Below are 23,161 nucleotides of genomic sequence, written 5' to 3'. Positions count from 1 at the left end.
TCTTTATCCACCAGAACCTCCCAGACCTTCTCCACAGGGCTGCTCTAAACGTCATCTCCCATTCCATACACATAGCTGGGATTGCCCCAAGCCAAGTGCAACACCTTGCATTTGGCTTTGTTGAACCTCATTAGATTCTCATGTGCCCACTTTTCAAGCCTGTCCAGATCCTTCTGGATGGCATCCCTTCCTTCTATTGTGTCCACTGCGCTCATCTTGGTGTCACCAGCAAAATTGCTGAGAGTAACACCTGATCCTTCTGTCTGTGTCATTGATAAAGATGCTGAAGGGCAGTTCCAAGACAGACCCCCAGATGGCACAGCTGATGACCAGCCTCCACGTGGACACAGAGAACTTTACAACAACCCTCTGGCTACAACCATCCAATTCTTTATATACCGAATAATGCACCCTTCAAATCCATTTCTCTCCAAACGAGAGATAAGGATGTGATGCAGGACGATGACAGTGGCCTTGCACAAGTCCAAACAGACAACAGCTGCCCTCCCTTTGTCCATCAGTGTCATCACCCCATCACGGAAGGTGGTCAGGCACACTCTGCCCTTGGTGAAGCTGTGTTGGCTGTCTCGGATCACCTCATCTCACCTGTGATGAGCCATTTAGTAGCTGGACTCACCTCCTGGCTGTATACAAGCAACTGCAATTACACATCTTTAATGCAGGAATGGAAAAACAAAATTGTTCAATAAAGCATTACGGCTTTCACTTTAACAGTCCTATTCCCTTTTTCTTCATTTGGAGGAAAAACTCCTTCAGGCTGCATTACAAGTACAAGTAGCCTCATCCTGGGGGTGCTTTCACAGCCAGTGCTGCTGAACCTTTCATTTTTTTTCCTTCTGTTTTTCCTTCTCAAAGAAGGGGGAGGAGAAAGGAAGAATAAAACAAAGTGTGACTTCTGTTTCTGAACCAGCACTTCTCTATCTAGCAGTATAGCCCAGTGCAGCAGCTCAACCAGGCAGTAGGCCTGGGCAAGAAATCAACTATTTTGTATTGCTAAGGAAGACCAAATGTAATGTTTGCAAAAGGAAAGGAACAAAAATATTATAATCTCCATAAATGCAGATTGCAGACAGCAAAATACTTACCAAGAGAAAACAGTCCCAAATCCCTCATTACCTTCAGAGCCAGCCAGAACAGGAGTATTTCACCATAAATCAGTTTGTCCCAGGATATGGATGCAGGGAGAGGTAGGACAGCACGTTGGCTGAGATGCCACACTCAGCTTTGATTTTGGGTACAGAACAGACCGGTTTGGGTATGTAAGAGGCCACTGCAAACCCCAGCTCAGCCACACTGACTCACACCAGTTAAGTCAGCATGCCCAGATTTTATCTAGATTTAAAAATAATAAAAAAATACCAGCCCGGGTGAGACCAATTCATTCCTTAAGCAAGCAAAAAAACAGATTTATATATAGGTGCATGCACATGTAAATGTACACAGACAAGTATAAACATCCACGCTCACCCTGCCTGATAAGCGCCTCCTCTATTTCCTCTGCCCATCTGCACAAGGTGCCTAAACTTTTCTTCCAGTATTTCAACAGCAGGCAACAGGGTGAGCATCCCTCCTTGCTGGGAAAGCATTTCACCCTCTTATGTCAGCTGACGAGAGGAGGGCAGCTTCATTTCATCTCCTCATTCCTCCTCACCGCTGCTTGGCTAATTTGAAGCAACACTTTTTCTCCTCTGCATCCATATGCTTCAAATAACTGTAGGCAATTACAACCCTTAGCAGACACTGACAAAAGCTCACTAAAGCTTGCTCAACTTGTTTGTATTTTGATGCTTTTACTACCATCCTAAGCTGAGGTTTGATTTGCTGTGTGTTGCTCCTTTGTCTCTTTGGCATTGCTGCCTTTCAAATGCTTCTCTCCTTTTCAACAAATGTGTTTGGATGTATTCTTTTTTTCTAGTACATTATCTTGTATTTTCCAATTTGAAACATCACTGTTTGTTACTCATCTTGTTAGGTTTCTGTGGTTCATTATATTATTTTTCTGCCATTACTGCTGTTTGTAATATTTCCTAGCTTTGTCTCATTTGGAACTCAAATTAATGTGCCATGTATCCTTTCTTTCAGCCTATTAATGACGCTACTAAATACTTCACTAATTAAATTACTCAGCGTTCAAATCTGAGTGCTAACTGCAATAGGAAGTTCTTTACATGACAGAATTTAAATCCTGCCGTGTTGCAGATGGCATCACTATTCACCAAGTGTTTAACGTGTCCTCCCCTTCCTGCACATTAGCTTTGGAACGTAAGAAATACAAGAAAAGTAAAGACAAGGTTAGGATGGCTGAAACGTTGTGTTTTGTCTTTTTCTCCCTTTAGCAACACCCAGGATATGAATGGGGTCCAGGTTGAGGATTGATGCTGAATCTATACTAAAATTACCTTAAGGACTACTGGAATGAGGAACACGTAAGGAAACACAGCATTTAAGCAGTTAAAAACTTCTTCCCCATTGTATCAGACCTTGTTCAATGACAGCCTGTATCGCCAGTTCAGCTCAATATCTCTAAATTGAGCTGTGCATAGGGAATATGTCTGGTTTATGCCCCCCCCAGCAGACAGACGTTGCTGTCACCAAAAGCAAACAACTGTCAGCTCAAGGGCTCCAAGTGCACCATTATGGGGAATCCTGAGCAACTCAAAGATTGCTGGGGCTGTAAGAGTGCTTCCCCCATGGCACAACTCACCAACTGTGCATACCACCTACTGGGGGGTCATCTTTTAATAGAGATACATACACCTGTCTGGGGAATAAAATGATATTTCTAGAGGATTGGCACAGAGCTGCTGGCTACAGACAGGTCTGAGGTTTGCCAAGAGCAGGAGATGTTCACTGCAACCCACAGATAAAACCAAGAGCAGAGAAGGGAGCGCAAATTAAGACCTGCACAGCACACACCACTCAATTTGTGTAATTTCTGAACACGGGAAGAAGAGGTAGACAATTAAAACAAGAAATGTGCTTAAGATGTCATTTACCCAACACATGACGAAGGCATTCAGTGCCTGGTTTGGCACAACAGAGAGCTGGAGGACCCAAACTCATCTTCCCCAAAGCAACCCACCCTTTGGCCACCTTTACCCTGCACACAGTGCAGCCTTGCTCAACTTATTCAGCTTTCAAAGCCACGCAGAGCCCTTGCAGAAAACCCTGCAAAACTTATGTCAGGGAAACAAAGGTTCTGCATTTATTCCAGTTTTCTAGCTGAACGGATGCACCCTGAGAATTAACTTCAATAATCCAGGCTAATGGGCCCAAAGTGGCTTTGCATTAAGCAAGGCAGCCATGGTGATGCACTGCAAGGATGGGATTTGCACAGAGGAAATAAGTCCCCAAATTCCTGCCAAAAAAGCTTCTGTAGGCACTCCTACCCCTCTGGTGCAAGAGTGCGAGCAGCAAACTGAGAAAGATCCCCATTTCTAATTATTGCTTAATAAATACCAACTGCACCAAAATACTTCAGCCTAGACACTGAATGTCCCCAAAGAACCAGCTTGCAATGCAAAGGAGAGATGCTAAAAAATGTTTAATCCTAATGTTCATGGTACAGGAAAGAGCAAAAGCAACAAAACCACAGCAGCACTCAAGGGATGATGCATGGAGAGGTGGGGAGAGCACTGCATGGCTGGGATGAAACCAGGGAAAAGGACAAGGGAAAAAGAGGAAAAATGAGTGTCACCCCCTGCATAGGTAACCACTGTTACCACCTCCTTGCAGGTGACATCCATGACTTTGTGATGGACAATCTCTTCCTGTCCTCACACAGGTTTATCTGCTGGCAATGCTCATGTTTAACAATTTGGATTTGTAAGTCTTTGTGAAAAACAATCCAGAGTGCCAAGCAGCCCAAAAAGTTCTTGTGGAAGGGCTGATTTCACAGGTGTGGTATATATAACAGCACAATCCACACCTGTATCTTAGAGCAGCTGCTGTACAAATACAGTGAAATGCTTACGACGTGAGACACATCACAAGAAATGGAACAAAGCAGTTCTGTCATAAATAACAAAGAAAATGGGCACATTTACTAGGGTCAAGGTATTTCTTCAGCACAAAGGGCAAAGACCAGAGAGGTGAGTACATCACAATTCTTATAGACAACCACTTGAAATCATGTTTTCATTCCCATATGGTGCCAGCCGACGGAGTTGGAGAATGCATTTCCCCCCACCACAGCAAAGAGTGGGAACTCATCCAGGTAAAAGCACGCTTTACCCCACACAGTAACCATAAAGCACTGCAGAAGCTGTGAGCATTTCTTCGCTTTGGGATCCAACCCATTTAATCTGAGGCTGCTGGCTTTTATCTCGTTGGCCCAAAACTGTGCGCCTCCCTGGGCTCTTCTCTGCATCTCACACATCCCCACTGCTCAGACAGGACTGTGGGTCAGTGCCTGCTCTCCTCTCTACCCAGTAAACCAAAAAACCCTAAAAACCATCAAACCTTGGGGACAGCTCTGCTGGGATCGCACAGCAGCAGCTCGCATAGATGCAGCGTGCTGCCAGTGCAGAGGCAAAGGCTGTAGCAGCAATGAGCATCTTGTTAGCAAAGCCAATTTTAAAATCTTTGTATGCACTGAAGAGGTAACGTTTATCCAAAAAGCATATTACCAGCACAGATTCAATTATAATTTGAAGAGGAAAGCCTGCTTATATTGCTTTCAGAGCAGTTTTTCATAAAACCCCTAGGGCTGAAAGCTGAAGCACATCATTGAACTTTCAGCGAAAGGAAAGCTCTGATTTGGCACTTTTTCCCCCAAATTAAACAGTATTTAATCACTTAGCCCTAAGTGGGTCCTATTTCTCCCTCTTGAGCAATACTCAGATGGGTGGCACTGTACCAACACCACCAAAATGCCATCAGAAGGACCAGGATCCAATGAACAGCGATATTAGCAGGGAGATGGACAGAGATGGGCACAGCCCAACTTCAGGAAGAAACTTCATGTCACAGAGATGGGGATCCTGGTCAGAATACTTATAGAGACTGCATCTGAATGGGCAGCACTCAACCATGGGCTTGCTCTCCTGGCTCGAAGTTGTTTGAAATTTTGGGTAATTCTATTCCAGTGTCCAGCACAGCAACCCTTCTCTTGTCCATCCCCTCTCTATCAGCACAACCTCAGCTCACCCACCACAAACCAGCCACCATCCTGCCCCGATCCAGTGGGAATCACTGCAGAACCACAGCCTGCAGTGTTCTTCCTTGCAACCAATGAGTGGTCATGGCTTTGATTCTTCAGTCTGCCCAGATGTGTCCAGGTATCTACACCTGCTTTGGGATCTGGTCCCCCCTGAAGACCTCCATCCAACACTGGAGGTGTCCCTGAGCTGGGAGCAAAGCCTGCACGGCCCAGAGGCTCACGGCCTCAGAGGGAGCCTGGAAAACAGCACAGCTCCCAGTCTGGTGGTGCTCCATTGGGTGGCTGCAGACAAGCAGATTAAATTAGGTAGGCAAACAGAAAGGCTGCAGGAGACTTATCACTAAATACAATTACCTCTACTTGAAAAAACAAACCACTGCCAAGTCTGCAGTTGCTAGCACAGAAATCTGACTTGAATACAAAAATAAAGAGCAGTAATGATCTGGATAATTAACATCTAGCAGTGCAATTCTCAGAGTGTTCATCAGCAGTGGACTTTGCCAGCTCTACACGAGCACTGAGTTCAGCCCCCCCTCTGAACATGCAGAAAGGTGCTGCTGCTGCTGTCCTCTTTTTGAACGTTTGTTGTTAAAGGATGCTCCAAAGAAAGAGCAAACCAAGAGAAGGCCTGACTGCATGCAAGAGCCAAAGCAAAGAGACAGAGCTTAAGAAATCAGGATACAGAAAGATACAGCAAAGAAAGATGCAGTGCATCAAACCTAATCACTGACAGCATGCTAGATTTATTTTCTTTTAGTATTGAAACAGTTCTGATATCAATATTTTGTTTTGGCTTTCGATTTTGTTAAAATGTTGCAATAATAAGCTATGCTTCCAGTAAGCAAGGAAATGAGTGAGTCAGCCTCTGGACAAGAGCAGAGAAATCTGAGGCTGCTTCTGCTGCACAGCCTGAGGCTGATCCAGCACTGGGCACCCTCAGCTCTGCTACAGGTGGGCACCCACAGCTCTGAGCACCCTGGCCTTGCAGGCAGTGCCTCTGCAGAGCCAGTGGGCTGTCATTAAGCACCAGCCTCGTTACACCCTGGTGCAGCACCCAATCTGAGCAATGGCACAGAGAGCAAAAGCCACGGGCGCTGAGCATCCATGGGGTGCCATGCTGGAACTCTTCAAAGAGGGGCCCAGAACCCAGGGCTTGCTGCTGGTTCCATGTGAATTCATGGAGACCTCCCCACCCAAACATCCCTACGGCCAAAATAAAGAACAGAGATTTATTGCCTGGGCAGAGTGCAAGAATTTATGCTTAACCCCTCCCTCCCCCCACCACCATCACATTACTGCTGCTCTGCACTGAGTGGGTTTGGTGCCGGAAAAGGCTAGCTTAAAACCAGGCAATAAGAGAGGAATAAACCCCATAATTCCCGAAGACATAAGGAGTGCTGAACAGCAAACACAACAACAATTTCTCATTAATTAAAAGCAGCGCAGCTTCCACAAAGAATTGCAGACAGATGGATAAACAAAAACAAGGAAGGAAGGACAGCAGTGATATTTGTCAAACAGTTGAAGGGGAAAGGAGGCAATGGGTGCACAGTTTGCTATTAAAGGTGGGGAGAGCTGGATGAAGGCAGAAACAGGGCTGGGAAGGACCTGTCAGCTCTGGGCACCCACAGCACAGGGTGCTTGGAAACCCTGGAAAAAAAAAATCAGCTAAAGAAAGAGATTTTGGCTACAAAAGGAGCCATTGGTATGCTGAATAGTATGCATTAGCACATCTCACTAAACGAATCCACTGGTCCTGTAGGCAAGGAGAGAGGCACAAGCAGAAAGCGCTGTGAAAAGCATTGAGCAGGAAATTCCCTCCAGTAAACCAGAGCAAAAGCAGCACGTGTGAGAGCAGTGCAGTCATCCACTGATGCACAGGGTGGGAAAATCCACACGTGTGTACCTGCAAGGAAAGCAGGGAGCAATGCTGATGGCCATCTCCATAGGGAAGGGACAACCAGAGGTGCCTGGCACATCATGGGACAGCCCAGGGATGTGAGCAGAGCTGGAGATGCCAACTAAAAAGGATAAAAGGGATAAAAAAAAGAGGGATGGGTGGCCCTGGAATGTCAGGCATCCCGATCAGAGTTCTTGGTGGGGACAAACGGCTCAGATCTGATTTCATGTTGGGGAGATGCCCAGGCCAGCTCTGACAGCACAGGAGGATGAAAGTGGCAGTGGGATATGTGAACATGAGTTGGGTCTGCAGCCAGGATAGGATCAGATGGGAAATCAGAAGGAACATTCCTCAGCGTGAAAAGGCTTCAGAGAGTCAAAACTGAAGGCAACAGTTTTTAAACACCAAATACTTAATTCCATGATCCTATTTGAGTAGCAGTGGGAGGAAACCTGAATCCATCATAGGATTCAATCTGCCATCACCAAGAGAGAAAGAACCAATCTATGGGATCAGCCCTTGACTGCTCCCAGGCATCTTTTTGCCAGGGCATCCCAGATGCTGGCAGCCTCCAGTTGCAACTGGGTGCATCCCATACTGGGTAATGCAGTTGGGTGTAGAGATGCTGTTCTGGTGCTTCTTGTCTTCACCCTGCTTGCCTGCACAGAGATGCATCAACCATCCCTTCTGGAAAGCACAGCAGTGATTGCTCATTCTCCAGCACACAAGGACACACTCCTTGAATTAGAGTTGGTACTTCATTTAAGAAAAAGGTTTGTACAGTTCCAGACTGGTGGCACCTTGATGTATCAGGTCACCAATTGGATCAGATGCTCAAATTCTCCCAAGTGAATTAATAAGTGGTTAATTTATAATTGCAAGTGTCTTACAGACACATTAATCAAACTCTGTAACAGTAGAAAGTTACAAAACAAGGTACTTTTCTGGAGAAGCTGCAGGTTTTTTCCCTGCAGTTCTATTCAGATAGCTTTGTCATAAAATGTAAAATGTAGATTTAAAGAAGAATAAGGATGGTCCTTTTGCCTTTGTGCCTGCATAACATGCTTTGGCTGCCTTGGGGCATCACCCTCTGCTTGGCCAAAGAGCACAGAACCAACCCAAACCTGAGTCTGTGCAGCAGGAAGGTGGGAGGTCCTGCTCACAGGCATGGTGCATCTTCCATGGGTGCTTCCTCTAAAGCTGGAAGGAAGAAAGGAAACCTTGGAGCAGAAGCAGCAGCCGTCCCGCCTTGCTCTGCCCCTCTGGGAGCTGATCAGCAGCTCTTCCACAGCCCAGGGCAAATCTCTTACAGCAAGTATCTCAAGTTTGTGACAGTGGGACCACAACCACCAGGCTGCTGATTCCTCCCTCTTCCAGCCAGGAACTCGTGCTCCAGCATCCATCCAAAGATAGAGCAACTAAAACCATTCTCCTCTTCTCATTAGCCCAGCATCAATCAGAAACGTGAAGGCAGACAAGCACCCCGTTATCACCTTCCCTTAATCACATCCATATTTCCCTGCTCATCCATCCTCCATGCACCCCACAACCGACAGCACCCACCATGGGATGGGAAAGGACATTTTAGTCTTTACATATTTCCTGCTTGTTGCTGTTGGTTTCCTTTCGATGCTTAAAGGACAGACTTCATTCCTTACTCTGTTGTGACTTACTTCCTACAGGTAACTTCAATTATTTTAATTTACACTTTCCCATAGCTTCTAACCACGAAATATTTTGTAAAACAGTGCTAAGAAGTTCTAAGCATCTCTAGCAAAAGCTCCAAAGTTTTATATAAGCGATTCTACAGCTGGCTTGCAAGCAGCAGCTCCATGCCCTGCTCCTTCTCGCACCTCACCCTCCCCATTCACTGGTGCTCAGGAAGCCTTCAGCTCTGCCCACCCTGTACTCCCTCCCACATTCCTAATGGGAGATAAAGCCCCACAGCACAGACCTCCCATGTCTCTCCCAGCCTCAGAGAGCCTTTTGGTGTTTGTTTTTACATCACAGCCAGAAGGCTCCATCCGCTGCTCCGTTTTGCTGAGATTACATATTTCTCACCTCTAGGGCTCAAAGGGCTGTAGGATTGCTGGGTACACACACAGATGTGTACACACACATCTTCCTGCTCTCACATCCCCATTAACTTCCGAACTACTGAGTCCATTTCTACCACACCAGCCAAGAGCTCAGCAGCCTAAAATACTTCCCAACAGACTTCATGGAAATAGTACAAGAGGCAGAAAAGAATGACTCTACCTGTGTCCCCACTAAACGGGAGCATGAAATTTGTCAGTCAGCCAAATCAAGAGAACATCATTTTGCATGTCCTCACCTGCAGAAGAGCGTTAATGGGCATCATCAGGCAGCAGGGGATGCACACTCCCAGCAATGCATCTCCTCCCCCGTGGGTTCTCTGATGTCTAATAGGTGTGGGAGGCCAGTCACCAACTGGTCGGATGGTCTGATGCCTACCAATGGGCAGAGCTCACTCTGAAACCTTTCTGGAGACCACAAGTCTATTGGAAAGGAGGCTGCTTCCATTCCTGAGGTCAGCAGATGTCCTGCCTGCTTGCCCTCTCCATTGTTTGCTCCTACTAAATCCTTCCATTCAGTGCAGTGTTTGCTGGGAAGCTGGTGGAAGTCGCCGTGTACACCAGCAGTTGTGACCTGCAAACACGTTGGCTGAACAAGAAAAGGGAAATGCTTCAGCAACAGTGCTTTCAAATCTCAGGCGCTGACGTTGGAGAGCTGCACGTGGCTCAGCACCAGGAGGAAAAAGTTTTCCCAATTAACCATCCAAATATGGCAAAATGACTTCATTTTACTTCTGCAAAAGTGACTCCGGGGCAACCGAAGCACAGCAGTTCTGCTCATCAATAGTAGAGGTGCAACTCCACCATTCATCTCACTACTGTTTCTATTTGCTTGTGGGACTGAAAGAAGAAACATGAGAGGGTGAGAAAGCCCTTGCTTACAGGCAGTGAGCTCAAACATGCGTGTGCACAGCACAGACGATGGCTGGCACTTAATGTCAAGCTCAGGGGTTTGCAAATTCATTCCCTAAAGCCTCAGTGTTAATTCAGCCTCAGGGAGGCCACTATCCTCTTCCTTATGGTTTGCACTTAGGGAATGGGCACACATAATTTCTGCCCCAAAACCCAAACTTTGGTGTTGCAACTTTGGCATTAAAACTTAGTGCTTTGCTAATAAACTCCAAGGCCACTTCATGCGAATAGCTGTCAAGTAACTGGGGCAAGGATGGGGTTCCAACCAGCATCCATGCAAAAAAATGCTTGAATGAGAAATATTAGCAAAGAAAAGGTGTTGAAACCACTGCCAGGCTGAACTCAGTCTGATGTGTTCAAGAGTGGCACAAGGAATCACAGAATCACAGAACTGTAGGGGTTGGAAGGGACCTCCAGAGATCATCGAGTCCAACCCCCCTGCCAAAGCAGGTTCCCTACACCAGGGAAATGAAAGCAAGCCTTAAGGAAAGCAGTCCCCTTGCTTTAAACACAACAACTTGCCATCAGTAACATTCTCAATCATAGAGAGATTTTTAAATAGCCCAAATAATAACCCTTCCTATACAGAGAGCCTTCCTTCTAAGCATCCATCCCACTGCCTATGGAAGATGCAAGGCTACAGCATTTGGTCCTCCTGCTCCTGGAGGGTTCATCCCAGGCAATGATTTCCCCAGGGATGATCATCTGCATCAGCATCCTTAAAACAAACCACTTGCTCACAGCACAGACCTTCACCAGTCATTTTGCTCCTTGGATGTGCAGATGGCCGAGGAATGATGAGAATTACAAAACTTTCCTGCTCCTCCCTGTTCAACTTGGGCTCTGCAGAGCCCAAAGTGCTGCCGGAAAGCAATAATTAGCAAAGGAATCACAGTGAATATACCCAAAAATGCTTCTCTCTGAATCAGCCTGTGTCAGCAAAGGGCAGCAACTGGAAGGCTGGGAGTAACTCTGAGGCACTTAGGAGAGGAAGGCAAAGAAACTCAAAACTGGCCACAGAATCATTTGAGTTGGAAGAGAGCCATAAAGGTCATCTGGTCCACATCCCCTGCAACGAACAGGGACATCTGACAGCTAGGTCAGGTTCATGGAATCATAGAATCACAAGGCTGGAAACGACCTGCGGGATCATCGAGTCCAGCCGCCCTCCCATCACCGCTGCCACAGGCACTGCACCAGATCTCACAGCTCCTTATCCAGACGCCTCTTGAGCGCTGCCAGGGACGGCGACTCCACCACCTCCCTGTGCAGCCATTGCAGCGCCTGACCATGAGAGAAAAAGTTCTTCTCATGTCCAACCTAAACCTCCTCTGCTGCAAACTGCGGCCATTGTATCGAGTCCTGCTTGTTGCCTGGGAGAAGAGGCCAAACCCCTCCTCATCACAAGGAGCTTCAAGAAGCTGTAGAGTGCAGTAAGGCCTCCCCTGAGCTCCTCTTCTCCACACTCAACAATCCCAGCTCCCTCAGCCGCTCCTCATAAGACTTGTGCTCCAGACCCCTCACCAGTTTCGTTGCCCTTCTCTGCACACGCTCCAGGACCTCAACATCTTTCCTGTAGTGAGGAGCCCAAAACTGAACACAGCACTCAAGGTGAGGCGTCATCAGAGCTGAGTACAGGGGATGCTCACCTCCCTGCTCCTGCTGGCCACACCATTTCTAATGCAGGCCAGGATGCCATTGACCCTTTGGCCACCTGGGCACACTGCTGGCTCGTGTTCAGCCAAGCACCAACCAACACCCCCAGGTCCCTTCCTCTTCACACTCATCCAGCCACTCATCCCCAAGCCTGTAACGCTGCATGGAGTTGTTGTGGCCAAAGCACAGGACCCGGCACTCGGCCTTGTTGAACCTCATCCCGTTCACCTCAGCCCAGAGATCCAGCTTATCCAGATCCCTCTGAATGCCCTCCCTGCCCTCAGGCAGATCCACACCACCTTCCAGCTTGGTGTCATCTGCAAACTTAGTGAGGGTACACAGATTGCTCAGAGTCTGGTCCAGACTGATTGCTTTCAGAGCTCCTTGCCATGTGGGCACCTCATTTTTTTTTTTCCTTATTTTTCAGGGAAAACTGTTGGTTTTTTTTTTGTTTATTTGTTTGTTTTTAAAGACTTTTTCAGGGGAGGAAACTGACAGTTGTGGAGCTGCAGAATTGGGAAAAACACAGTATGTAAAAACACAGGGCAAGTACGCAGCCCTACGCTCAGAGTTAGAGGAAAAAGAGGTGTTAATACCAAATAAAACATGTCTCAAAATTGAGCCTAAAAACCCTCAAATAAGCTCAGAAAAATTCAAAGGACTCCCTTGCACTTAGCACAGCACTGCAGAGCTCTTCTTCCAGCTCTTCCCCACCTGAAATTGGGTTTCTTTTCTCATTCTTATGAAGTAATTGAAAGGATGCTGAGGCTTTGGCTTTAACCACAGCAGAGAAATGATGCATTCTGAAATCAGAAGGAGTGAAAAAAACAGAAAAGGCAGGCTCCCATTTTCTCACTTTTCGAGTCAGGTGAGATGAGTCATTTCTGCCATGAGATATTAGGGTAGAAGTCTTTTAAGGATTCACATAACAAGAATGCCTAAAAGGCTGTTAAGAGGAGAGGTTTGCAATTAACAAAGTTACTGTATCACTAACGTGTATCCATGCTGAATCCACTGAGGATTTTAAGCCATTTTCACAAATATAATATTCATTTTAAGGCTAAAATTGAGCTCCTTAACAGTAACAGGGAAAACTGCTTGGGAAGGCTGAGCAAAACCTTTGGATTCCTCAGCCAGATGGAGCCACTTTAGCCCTGATCAATCACTGCCTGCTGTTATCCTGAAGTGACCCCCAAAATAAAACACATTTTGGAAAATAAACACAAAATTCTCCGCCTTCCCACATGAGCATCCTTCCCCCAGACTCCTCGTTTTTAGAAGGAACAGCGAGCGTTACCAATAGCAACTGCAAAATGTCCCATCAGATTCAGATGCTGATTGTTCTATACCGAATTGATATGACATAATGGTAATGATTCCAGAAATTAAAAATCCCTTCATTTCTGCAGTTCCCACATGCTACGCGCTGATTCGAATCGCTGCTCCTCACAGGAGGCCCTGACCCCGCCGTGCACCATCTGGATAGGAGCCGGGTCCTCAAACATCTTTCCTTTTTGCACTGCAGCACCGCTTTTTGTTTCTTCCAAAGCCAAGACGGGGTTCGATTTCAGCCCTTCTGCTCCGACTTGGGTGCCGTTCAGCACGCTGCTTTTTTGGCTGCAACCTTGAATCCTCGCCCTTACCGTAATGTGCCTAAGCTAAAAATAAGGAGCTTCAAGGCTGGGCAAAGGCACCGCTGCAAACAGCATCTGGGGATGCAGTGAGAAGGCAGTGTTCAAAATAAGCGTGTCCTGAGGGTGCTGCCTGCAAGCGTGGACCTCAGCCCCAGTACTGTTATGTGCTCCAAGTCAAGGGCTCTACTCCAAATTCCACATATATGTGTACGTATATATGCCTACACCCCATATATCTGCATTGTACGTGTGATCTATTGCATAAAATGCAAACCAGAAGTTAATTCTGCAGCTCCCCAATTAGTCTTAACCATACTCCTCTTCCACACCCCTCTTGGTTGCAATACATCTCCCTTTCTTCCTTTGCATTAGCATTGCAGATGAAACTGGATGCCTCAAGGCTCTCTTAATGCCAGCCTGAAAGCGACCCAGCCAGATCTAGCGAGGATTAAAAGCTGTTCTCTTCCCTGGGATGCTAAATGACCTTATTACGGGAAGAGTTCTGTGTGTGCACACTGCTGTGCTCTGCACCAGGAGGGACCCGGCAGTGCAGAACCCAGGGGCTGAGCCAGGCCTGGGGAAAGAAAGGGAGAAAAAAAAGAGAGAAAAAAGAAAAAAGAGAAAAAAAAACAGACTTGAGAGAGATAAGAATGCATCCATCCCAACAATATCCTGCAGAAATACTGCTGGTGTGATACGGTGCAGGGAGGTCAGGGAAGGACACTGAAAGCAAATGCGATGTATGTGTAATTTTCCCAGGAAGGTGAAATACACCAAAGAATGCCCTGTATTTCCAACACCTCGACCACCAACCTGCCTTGCTGCAAAGCTCCAGGTCTCCCAAGGTCAGGGAAAGAAAATTGCTATAGATTTTCCAGTGAACGGCATGGCTGATTTGTAAGGGATATAAATATTTTTGTTGCCATCTCCAGATTCAACTGGTGGGCCTCCAAAAACCAACTTCCAAGCTCCTTAATGATTTTTATCACTGTTTTAACTGTAAAACCATATCACAGTGATCTCAGTGCCCATGCCCTGCCAGGATGCTCACGCCACATGGGTTGCCACACCAAGACCTTTGCTTGCAGGAGGCAGCAGCTTGTGCACCATTTCCCTGCGCCTCCCGGGGCTCTGGGTGATCCGATGTGTTTTAGGGCTAAATAAGGGTGCTTTTCAAGAAAAGAGTTAATCCATTTCCTTTTACAAGAGGAGACAAGCGCTCCTCTGTCGAGCAGAGCTCTGTTTCAAATCGCTACACGAGCATTAATGTTAATCCCCCTGCTTCCCCGATGCTGCTCCAGGTTATCGCTGGCGCAGAAGTGAGAAGCAAGGCTTAGGGATGGAGTGGTTTGGAGGGCAGCAGCGGGCAGTGCTGCTTTTCAAGGGCTCCAAGTGGGGTGGCATGCAGAGCACCCCAGATTAATGCGCTGTTCACGGGCCGGCGGGCGGCTGAGCAGCAGCATCTGCCTTCACAAAAGGATTAAGCACAGCACGGAGATTAGGGCTTGTATTTTCCCCAACGGCCTCTGGTTTTGGATGGATTTTTTATATTTTTTTGTTATTATTATTACTATGATCACCCGAGTTTACGACGGCTGAAGAAATCAGGCATTCAGGCATTCACATGTCTCATTTCAGGCAAGAACAAGAACTGCAATACTCAGAATCAAAAGCCATTTTTCGGCTATTAGTCCTACTCATTATATGCCTTATATTCCTGCATTAATTAGGCCAATTAACATTTTCTTACTGTGCTTCAAAGCGGGGCTGTGATGTCTCCTCACACAAAGCTTCAGCAGAACTAAGAGAGCTCCCAGCACTGCCACCCATCCTGCACCCACCGCAGGGTGCTCAGCTTTGAGCAGAGCTCTCCGCTGCCTGCCGAGATGCGAGTTTCACAACACCAGAAGCTCGGATCCACGCTTTTTCCCCATGCTGCAGGCAGGAAGGATGCACGCGGAGGAAGCGTGCGTCAGGCTGGCACGCGTGGCCAAGCTGTGCTCCGGGTGCTGCCAGAGGAATCAATCAGCCCCACAGCACGTGGCCAGGAGGACGCTGCTCAGCTGTGCCACTCACACAGGGTCACAGCAGTTCCCATGGGAGCAGACGTTTCCTTTTATTTAACTCTCAGGATTTTAAGTGCTTTACCAAAAAAAAACCAAAAAAACAAAAAAAAAAAAACCACCCAGAATGTATCAGCAAAGCCCTGCTTTCTGCTGCAAAGCCAACGAAGGAAATAGTCTTTATTTTTGTGTGTAGTAGCGATGTTCAGCCCTGCTGCCTTATATCCCAGCCTCGGTCACGGACCTGCCCTCGCCACGAGCAGGAATTGCTCAGCGCCAGCAGCCCCTCCTGACACTTGAACACAGCGTGCTTCTTTCCAGCCTGAACAACTTGAATGAAACGGGCAATTCAGGGGAGCCTACGCACTGCAGTTCACTGCGAGTTCAGTTCAGTGCAGCCAGACTGCTTTACCCATCACTGAAAGCAAACCAAACGGAACCGCAGGGTTCTGCTGGGGTGGTTTTGGACCTGGTTTATGGATCGGGAGTGTTCTGCCCTGCAGGAATAGGGAAGCTCATTTTTGGTCCCTCCTAGGGGCAGGGGAACACTTTGGTGCATTCCTGCACCAAAGGGCTCTTTTAGGGCAGGCAGCACCCAGGGGTACACTGGGGGATTCCTGCTGGAAAAGTTCAGCCTTTTGTGGGAGGAGGCAGCAGATCCAGACTTGTACCCATCCGTGCTAATGCATTTCACAACCTGATCCTCTATAAACCCTTCCAAAACAGAGCTGAAAGCTCCATCCTCCTGCAGCATCCTCCTGCCTGGCAGAGGACTGCATGCACTGAATCAGGGATAAACCTCACCAGGCAGTGAAAGCAGCACTTCACACCGGTATGCATCGTTACACGGAATCCCATCCTGCAAAGACTTGGACCAACATAAATACAGACCCATGTGTACACATAAATACGTTTATCTCCACGTTTCCATGTTTCCATCACAGAAGATCTCTGCTGGGTGCTCAGAGCAAGATGCTGCGCTGGGTAATTCCTCCCTCCTTGGCTGACATCTCCTCAGTCAGGGCTGAAATCCTGCAGCACCTCACTGAGCGGGACACACAGAAAAGTGATCCCAACACAGCAGATCAGATTACGACGCCGACATTCAGATGTCTGAGTGCTTTGCTGGAGATTTATCTGCATGTTGCAAGCTCAGCATTTTACCCAGAATATCCTGACATTACTTCCCTTAAAGGCCCAGATCCTGGCGCCCTGAGAGAGTTCAAGTTTCCTTGAACAGTTCACCACCTAAATCCTCAGAATCTATGAGATAGAGCTTAGAAATGCAAATAAATAAGTGCTGCTGAATCTCAGACTGTGCTATGCTTCAAACCTGATGGCTTTCAAACCGTTTTCATGAGTTGTGTAGTTCTGATTTATGTCTTTTCGCATTCTATGTGATGCTGCCAGCCAGCTGTTTGGAAACAGCTGAAAGGTATTGGGGTGGGGGTGCTGGGAGGAGAGGAAACCCCAGCAATGTAAGCTGAAGTGAGAGGCACTGATTCATAAATCTGAGCTGCATGAGTACCACAGTGCCTAACTGGAGCAGTGCATTCTCCAACACCCTCCAATACTGAGAAGGCTTCAAGAAATAGCAGCAATCCAAGGCTGAGCAGCCACAACAATGCCAGGGCCCACAGGGCATATTTTAAGAGAGGAAATTAATAGAACTAAAGTGCAAATAATCATCTCCTGAAAGGACCTGAACGACCTCCAGCAGCACAGCTTGCCTCAGCAAGCTCCTGTTTCCATTCCTGGGGAGCACAGTGGCTGGGAATTCCCCTCCTGAGTGCTGCAGGTGAGTCAGGATCAGAGCAGGAATCCCCCCCCAGCCAAATCCCCTCCTGGTGTCACTTTGCTCCAACACCCCACTATTGAGCCAGCACTCACCCAGACTGAACTCAGTGATGGTTTCTCAGGGCTGTGTGTCCTGATGGTGCATCTCTCCTCTCCTTGCTGCTTTTCAATAACATGGCCACTCTCCCATCCCATTCCCACGATACCTGTCCACTCCTATCACAGAATCACACAGTGGGCTGGATTGGAAAGAATCTTAAAGCCCATCCAGCTCCAACCTCCTGCCACGGGCAGGTACATCTCCCACTACACCAGGTTGCCCAAAGCCCCCATCCAACCCGGCCTTGAATACCTCCAGATGCATCATTACATTCAAACCCACCCTTTTTTTCCCAACAACTCACATCAACACTGATCTTTCCCCACGAAACAGAGCAAACCACAGAATGCAGAGAAACATCCCCATGTTTGCCTGTATCAACACTTGGACAAATCAAAAGATGTGTTTGAAAACAAATCCTAGCTGTGCTCCCATGTCTGTTCAGTTCTTTTTCATAAACATGCAAAGCAAACAGATGTGGTTATTCCAAGATAGTCTCCACTGAAACACAATGCTGAAGTTTGAAAATGACCTGGATTATATCAATTGGGAAGAAAAAGCACATGGGATGCTTTGCACCCAAGGATCCTCATTGTGTACACTCACTGTTCTTTCACCTACAGTTTTACAAAAAAAGAAAAAAAAGATAAAAAGATAAAATGAATGAGACGTCAAGGATGACTGTATGTCATAGAAACCATGGCTGAAACTCTGCACGTTGGATAATTTTCAATGGGCAAAGCAACTGAACTGGTGCATGAGGACTGCTGGACCCAGAAGGGAGTGTGCCAACCCAACTGTTCTATTCCTGAATCAGCTCCTTTCAGCTTCTACCACCTTACTGCTGTCATTCCTGTTCCCATAGCTCATGTGCGTGTGTGGTTTAAAACCCTTCAGTCACCATCAGAACCCTTGAGAACTCCATGCTACGTCAGGCCAGATCTGATATTTGCACACATGCAAAAGCAATTTCAAGTTCTATTTTTCAGCATAACTGTTGCATGCACCGTCAGCTGGTCAATACTTCCTAAAGCTGTGTGCACCTCTGAGAGCTCGCCTGGATGATGCCTCACCAAACCCATCCCTCCCAGGTGGTTTCCCCACCACCAGACACTCACTTTGGTACAGCCCAGCCCTTCAGCAAACTTTCTGCACGCGTTTTGCCAGATCTGGGCTTATTTCCACTTTTATCCTCATGCCAGCACGTACCCACCTTCCTGCTAAACAGCCAACTGCTCCCAGAACTGTCCGTATTACACGAGACTCAGACTTTCTGTAAAATGCAAACTCATCCAAGTGAGAACTCAGTGCACCAGATATTCTGTTTAACAGCTTGCCACAGCTACCAACAAAATATTATTGCTATTTCTTTTAAATGCTACCTCTCCACCCAGGATGGACCCAGAGCACACAACTGTTTGAGATCCCTCTTTCAGCCCACTCCAGATTAAAACTGCTCTCATGCATCATTTTCTACCTGCAGGACAGCCCCTGTTTTGCAGATGGGACAAGACAAGCTGAGCACACTTGGATATCAAGAGACTTCGCACACCTACAAGAATCACCTCACAGCACAACCCTGCTTTGGCTGTGATTTTCCTATTGCAGCCCAAATACACAGGAACAGTCTTGTCTTCCCATCTGGTCTCCATGAGAGTTTTGACTCTTGGCCTGAAAACAAGCTATTTTCATTCTGAGCATTTAGCTTTACTGCATGCAAGACGGTCACCTCCTCGCCCCTGTGGTTTGGCCCTGGGCCTACAGTATGTGATGCTTTCCTCAAAACCAGCCCAAGGTGCACTTCTGCACTGCAAAAACTTATGGGATGGGCACTGCAAGATGGAACAACCCAGCACTTGGTCAGAAAAGTAAGGATTCACACCTGAGGACCAGCTCACAGGGTTGGTGTCACCTTGGAACCCCCCACAACCTTTCCCAGCAGCAGGGGCAGCACACAGCAAGTCCTTCCAGGCTTCTGGTGCCTGTATTTGGGGCTGAACGAGCAAACAAGACTTGCAAGGAGCTGCCCTTGCTTTGCACATCCTTTGCAGACAGGGCTCTCAAGCTAACACCAAAAATACCCTTAAATCCAGCCCTGACAGTTGCTCTGGAAACAACACTGTGAGGCAGCGCTTCTGCTCAAGAGAAAGCAACAGGGAGAAGCTTTATAACACCCCGAGTCAGCTGCTGAGGTCTCAAATAAATACCATCTGGAGCTCTCCTGCAGACCCGCTGCCTCCATCTCCCTGGGATGTAGGATGCACCTAAAGCAGCCCAGTGCAGCTGTGGGTCTGGGCAGGCTTTCTGTGAGCTCTGAAACCTTCACCTGCAGAAGGACTGGCTGCACGCAGCACGCCGTGAGCAGGAGGAAGTGTGTACAAATTAATTACTTGCCCGAGGCGATTTGATATTTCTCCTAAGTAGGTCAAACAAACCGCAGCAAACTGCTGCCTCCCTCTCCCCTTAAAAACGCACCGAGCTGCGGGTTTAATGAAGGGAGCATCCTGTCAAAAAGAGATGTGTAGGTTGGGGCTGTGGCTTCACCTGTTGGGTAGGATGTACCAAAGGAAGGCAGCGTTGAGCCTGCTGAGGTCTGACATGCAAAGGACCGGTCTGCAGTGCTCCTGACCGCAAGGAACAAACACTGCTTTGGTGCATTAGCAATCAGACCTCGGGATTTTCACCTTAAGGCCATCGGTCCCACGGTTGACACAGCTGTTAGGCACTCAGGGCCTCAGCGTGGAGGACCTGAAGGCTTCATCTCCTTCATCCCGCATATCGCTGACACTGGTGTTAACTGGGAATAAGTGCTGCTAAGTCCCAGGGGAATCCTCAGCCCTCCGCTGGCAGCAGCAAGGCTCACACCAACAGTCAGCCACGGTGAGAGCAGCCCATCCCCTTCCCACTCCTTTTTGTGCAGCCACGCTGAAAATCTGCGCTTACCGACTTCCCACCAGGAATCCACAATCCCTCACACACTCACAACCCTCTGAAATGCCACTCCTCCTGTCGTCACCGCCAGACTGTGCCCCAAAACCACCCAGGCAAATCACAGAGCCAAACAGCTGAAACGCACCTGGGTCACACATGGTTCCTTTTGAAGAGGAGGGTATGTACCATACCTTATCTTCCTTAGCATCTCCCTTAGGCTCTCAGCCAGCCCAATAACAAGGAGTATTCTCACTCTTTTTGCCACATCACCTGACAGCCACATGCTGCCTTGGAAGGATGCCTGCTTTTATCCACGCTGCCCTCTCCCAGGAGCCATGAAACACAGCAGAAAGCAGATCACACTTCTTAACCCAAAGCACCTACTGGTCTTCTGCCATTAGTGATGGCAGGACGAGCAGCCACCCGGGCAGCTCATGCCATTCTGAGTCATACTGGGGGATACCAAGGCTCCAGTTACCACATTTTGGCTCTGGTGACGAGTCCTGAGATACTCTGCAGCGCACAACTACTATTTCTGATTTACTCCCAGATTCTCAATACGGTTTTTGTACAACCACTGGGCTCCAAGTTTTTGGAAGGCCTCAACTCAGGTCACAGCTGTACACATGAAATTATGTTTACTTTTAAAGCACAACAGCTCCAAGGGCCCAAAAACATTTGTGAACGTGGTAAACCCTCCCCCTACACCTGAAAAGCACATGTCAACTTTGCTATTAGTTCCTGAACTCCACCTTTGGCTGCAATCAGGACAATTTGTTAGAAAATTAAACGGGAACAAAAATAGGAACTTCATGACAAATTTCTCCTTGCATTGAGCGATGGGATTCGATGCTGGAAAATGCTGCGTTTCACAAGGAAGTAAAAAGCGCCCTTTGAACGAGCAGCTGCACTCCACATCCATGTTTAATTGAAAAACAGCTGGGATGAAAAGTGGCTGCTTATCAAGAGCTAATAACTACATTTCCTACTAATCTGCAGAGTGCTCCAGCCACGGGGCAATCACGCACAGATACAGATATTAATATGGAAGACGTGTTGCCTATTGGTTTTCAAAAGGGCACATTCCTAGAAGGGATCTGTTCCCACAGTACCTGAGCATCATCCCACCACCCGTCAGAGCCACTCAGGCAACAAACCCCATTGCCAAAAGGAAGAGATGAGGAGCAGAGGCTGCAGACAGAGCAGGAGTAGGGCAGAGGCAGGAGAGCAGCAGCATTTCAGGCAAAACCCAGTGCTGCCTCCCCCACAGGACAGGGAAATGCCCCCACTGAGCGAATCTCTGCGCCCACATTTTGCACTATGGCTGAGCCACAGCAGCGGCACTGAATCCCCCCTCAGCTCCTCATTACCTTGTATTTCTCTGCACGTAACAGCTTAAGCCTCTTATTCTCCACATGCTCGGGTCTATGCAAATAGCGCTAATAAAAGCAAGGGATTCTCATTGTGGCACAGATCTCAGAGCACAGAGGTGGCCTTTTTCCTCTAAGCACCAGGAAACAGACTGCAAAGACAAAGGAGTGTGGCCTCGAAGGACAGAAAAACTGCAAAGCTCAGCCAGGATCCAGCATGGGAAGCCTTTACTGGGCTGTCCCAGGCAGCAGCTCCAGCCCTGAGTTCAAGTTCAGGCTCAGAAGAATTCCCACAGCCAGCTAAGCTTGCTGACCACATTGGAGCCAACACATCCCTTCTGCCACGATTTAACTTTCAAGGCTGAGCACAAAAAATATCCAGAAGCAAACCACACTGTCACGGTTTCCTTAGGCTGGAAGGAAGAGCAGTGAAGGAATCTCCCTGCATTGCTGCCGCCAGCTGTGCACTACAGCCACAGTTTGCATCATGCTCCACCCAAATTCAGTGCTGCATCTGTGGGTCTCACTGCGGCCTTTAAGCAGTGCGCCACCTCCTCACCTCTGACCAAGAATCTGGCTGGGATTGAGGATGATCTTCCATGAGCGCATTCCTGTGCTTAGCAGATGCAGAATAAAGAAATGCCAAGCAGCAGACAGAAGAAGGGACTTTTGCCCTGTGTTTAGCAGAAGCAACTCAAAGCTGAGTTAAGAAATAAAATAAGCAGTCTGAAAGCATCCAGTTTTATCCTGAAGTTGCTTCAATCACAGAGAAATACCTAGTTTCCAGCTAAACTAGCCTAGAAGACCCACAGTTGCCTTTTTCACAGGTTTTCAATGCATGGGGCTCTGCAGTATTTTCAGGTCAGCACACAGCACCTCTGGCCATCAATCAGCATTGTGATAATCAGATAATGACAGCCTACAAATAGCCATCTAAGCTGGTTTCCAGGAAAGTTTTGCACAGATTAAGAAGGGTATAACAGTTCCTTGCCCACTAAAGAGGCCAGCACTGATTTGGGAGGAGCCACCAGCACTGAAGCTGCTCCTTCACCAGCTCACCACGTCATCACCTTTTGGCAGTTCAGTACATTTGTAAACAGCTGCTTTTAAGGATGAAGGAGGAGTACAATTTCATCAGAGATCTCTACTGAACACCTTGGGAGCTCACTGAGAACTGCAGCCACTGGCCACCAAACCAGGCACTGATGCATCAGTTTCACAACAGCAAGGTCACAGATCCCACTGGTTCTTTGGGTTCTTCTGCTCTCTTTCTTGATCTTAGTAATAAGTGTTAAATATTAAAATAAGCTTAGCTATTACATACATCAACTATTTAACACATTTTACAAGGGCTGCTCTGAAAGTAATGCCTCCTGTTTTGTGATGTCATCCCATGATGTCAGAAGCAGATGGTGGTGGTACGGCAGGAAAGGTTGAATCTCTCTGCCAATATTCCACTAAATGTTGTGCCTGTGTGACAGATGGCAGCAGAGGGGCAGTCTGACAGAATGATGTCTGAC

The 23,161-nt window shown here is 47.5% G+C and overlaps 1 protein-coding gene across 4 annotated transcripts in view; it reads right to left on the bottom strand.

Moving 5' to 3' along the window:
- Positions 1–23,161, bottom strand: part of HIVEP3 (HIVEP zinc finger 3) — a 224,046-nt gene that overhangs the window by 171,985 nt on the left and 28,900 nt on the right. Inside the window, exon 1 of one of the 4 annotated variants that reach the window (XM_048968665.1) lies at positions 15,131–15,651. The exons of the other annotated variants lie outside the window; for them this stretch is intronic. The gene's annotated coding sequence lies outside the window, so the exon portion shown is untranslated. Of the gene's footprint in view, positions 1–15,130; positions 15,652–23,161 lie in introns of those variants that run through there. 4 annotated transcript variants of the gene reach the window in all.

Source organism: Lagopus muta, chromosome 23, assembly GCF_023343835.1.
Source record: "Lagopus muta isolate bLagMut1 chromosome 23, bLagMut1 primary, whole genome shotgun sequence".
Classification (NCBI taxonomy): Eukaryota; Metazoa; Chordata; class Aves; order Galliformes; family Phasianidae; genus Lagopus; species Lagopus muta.
This window is presented reverse-complemented; position numbering and strand designations above follow the sequence as displayed.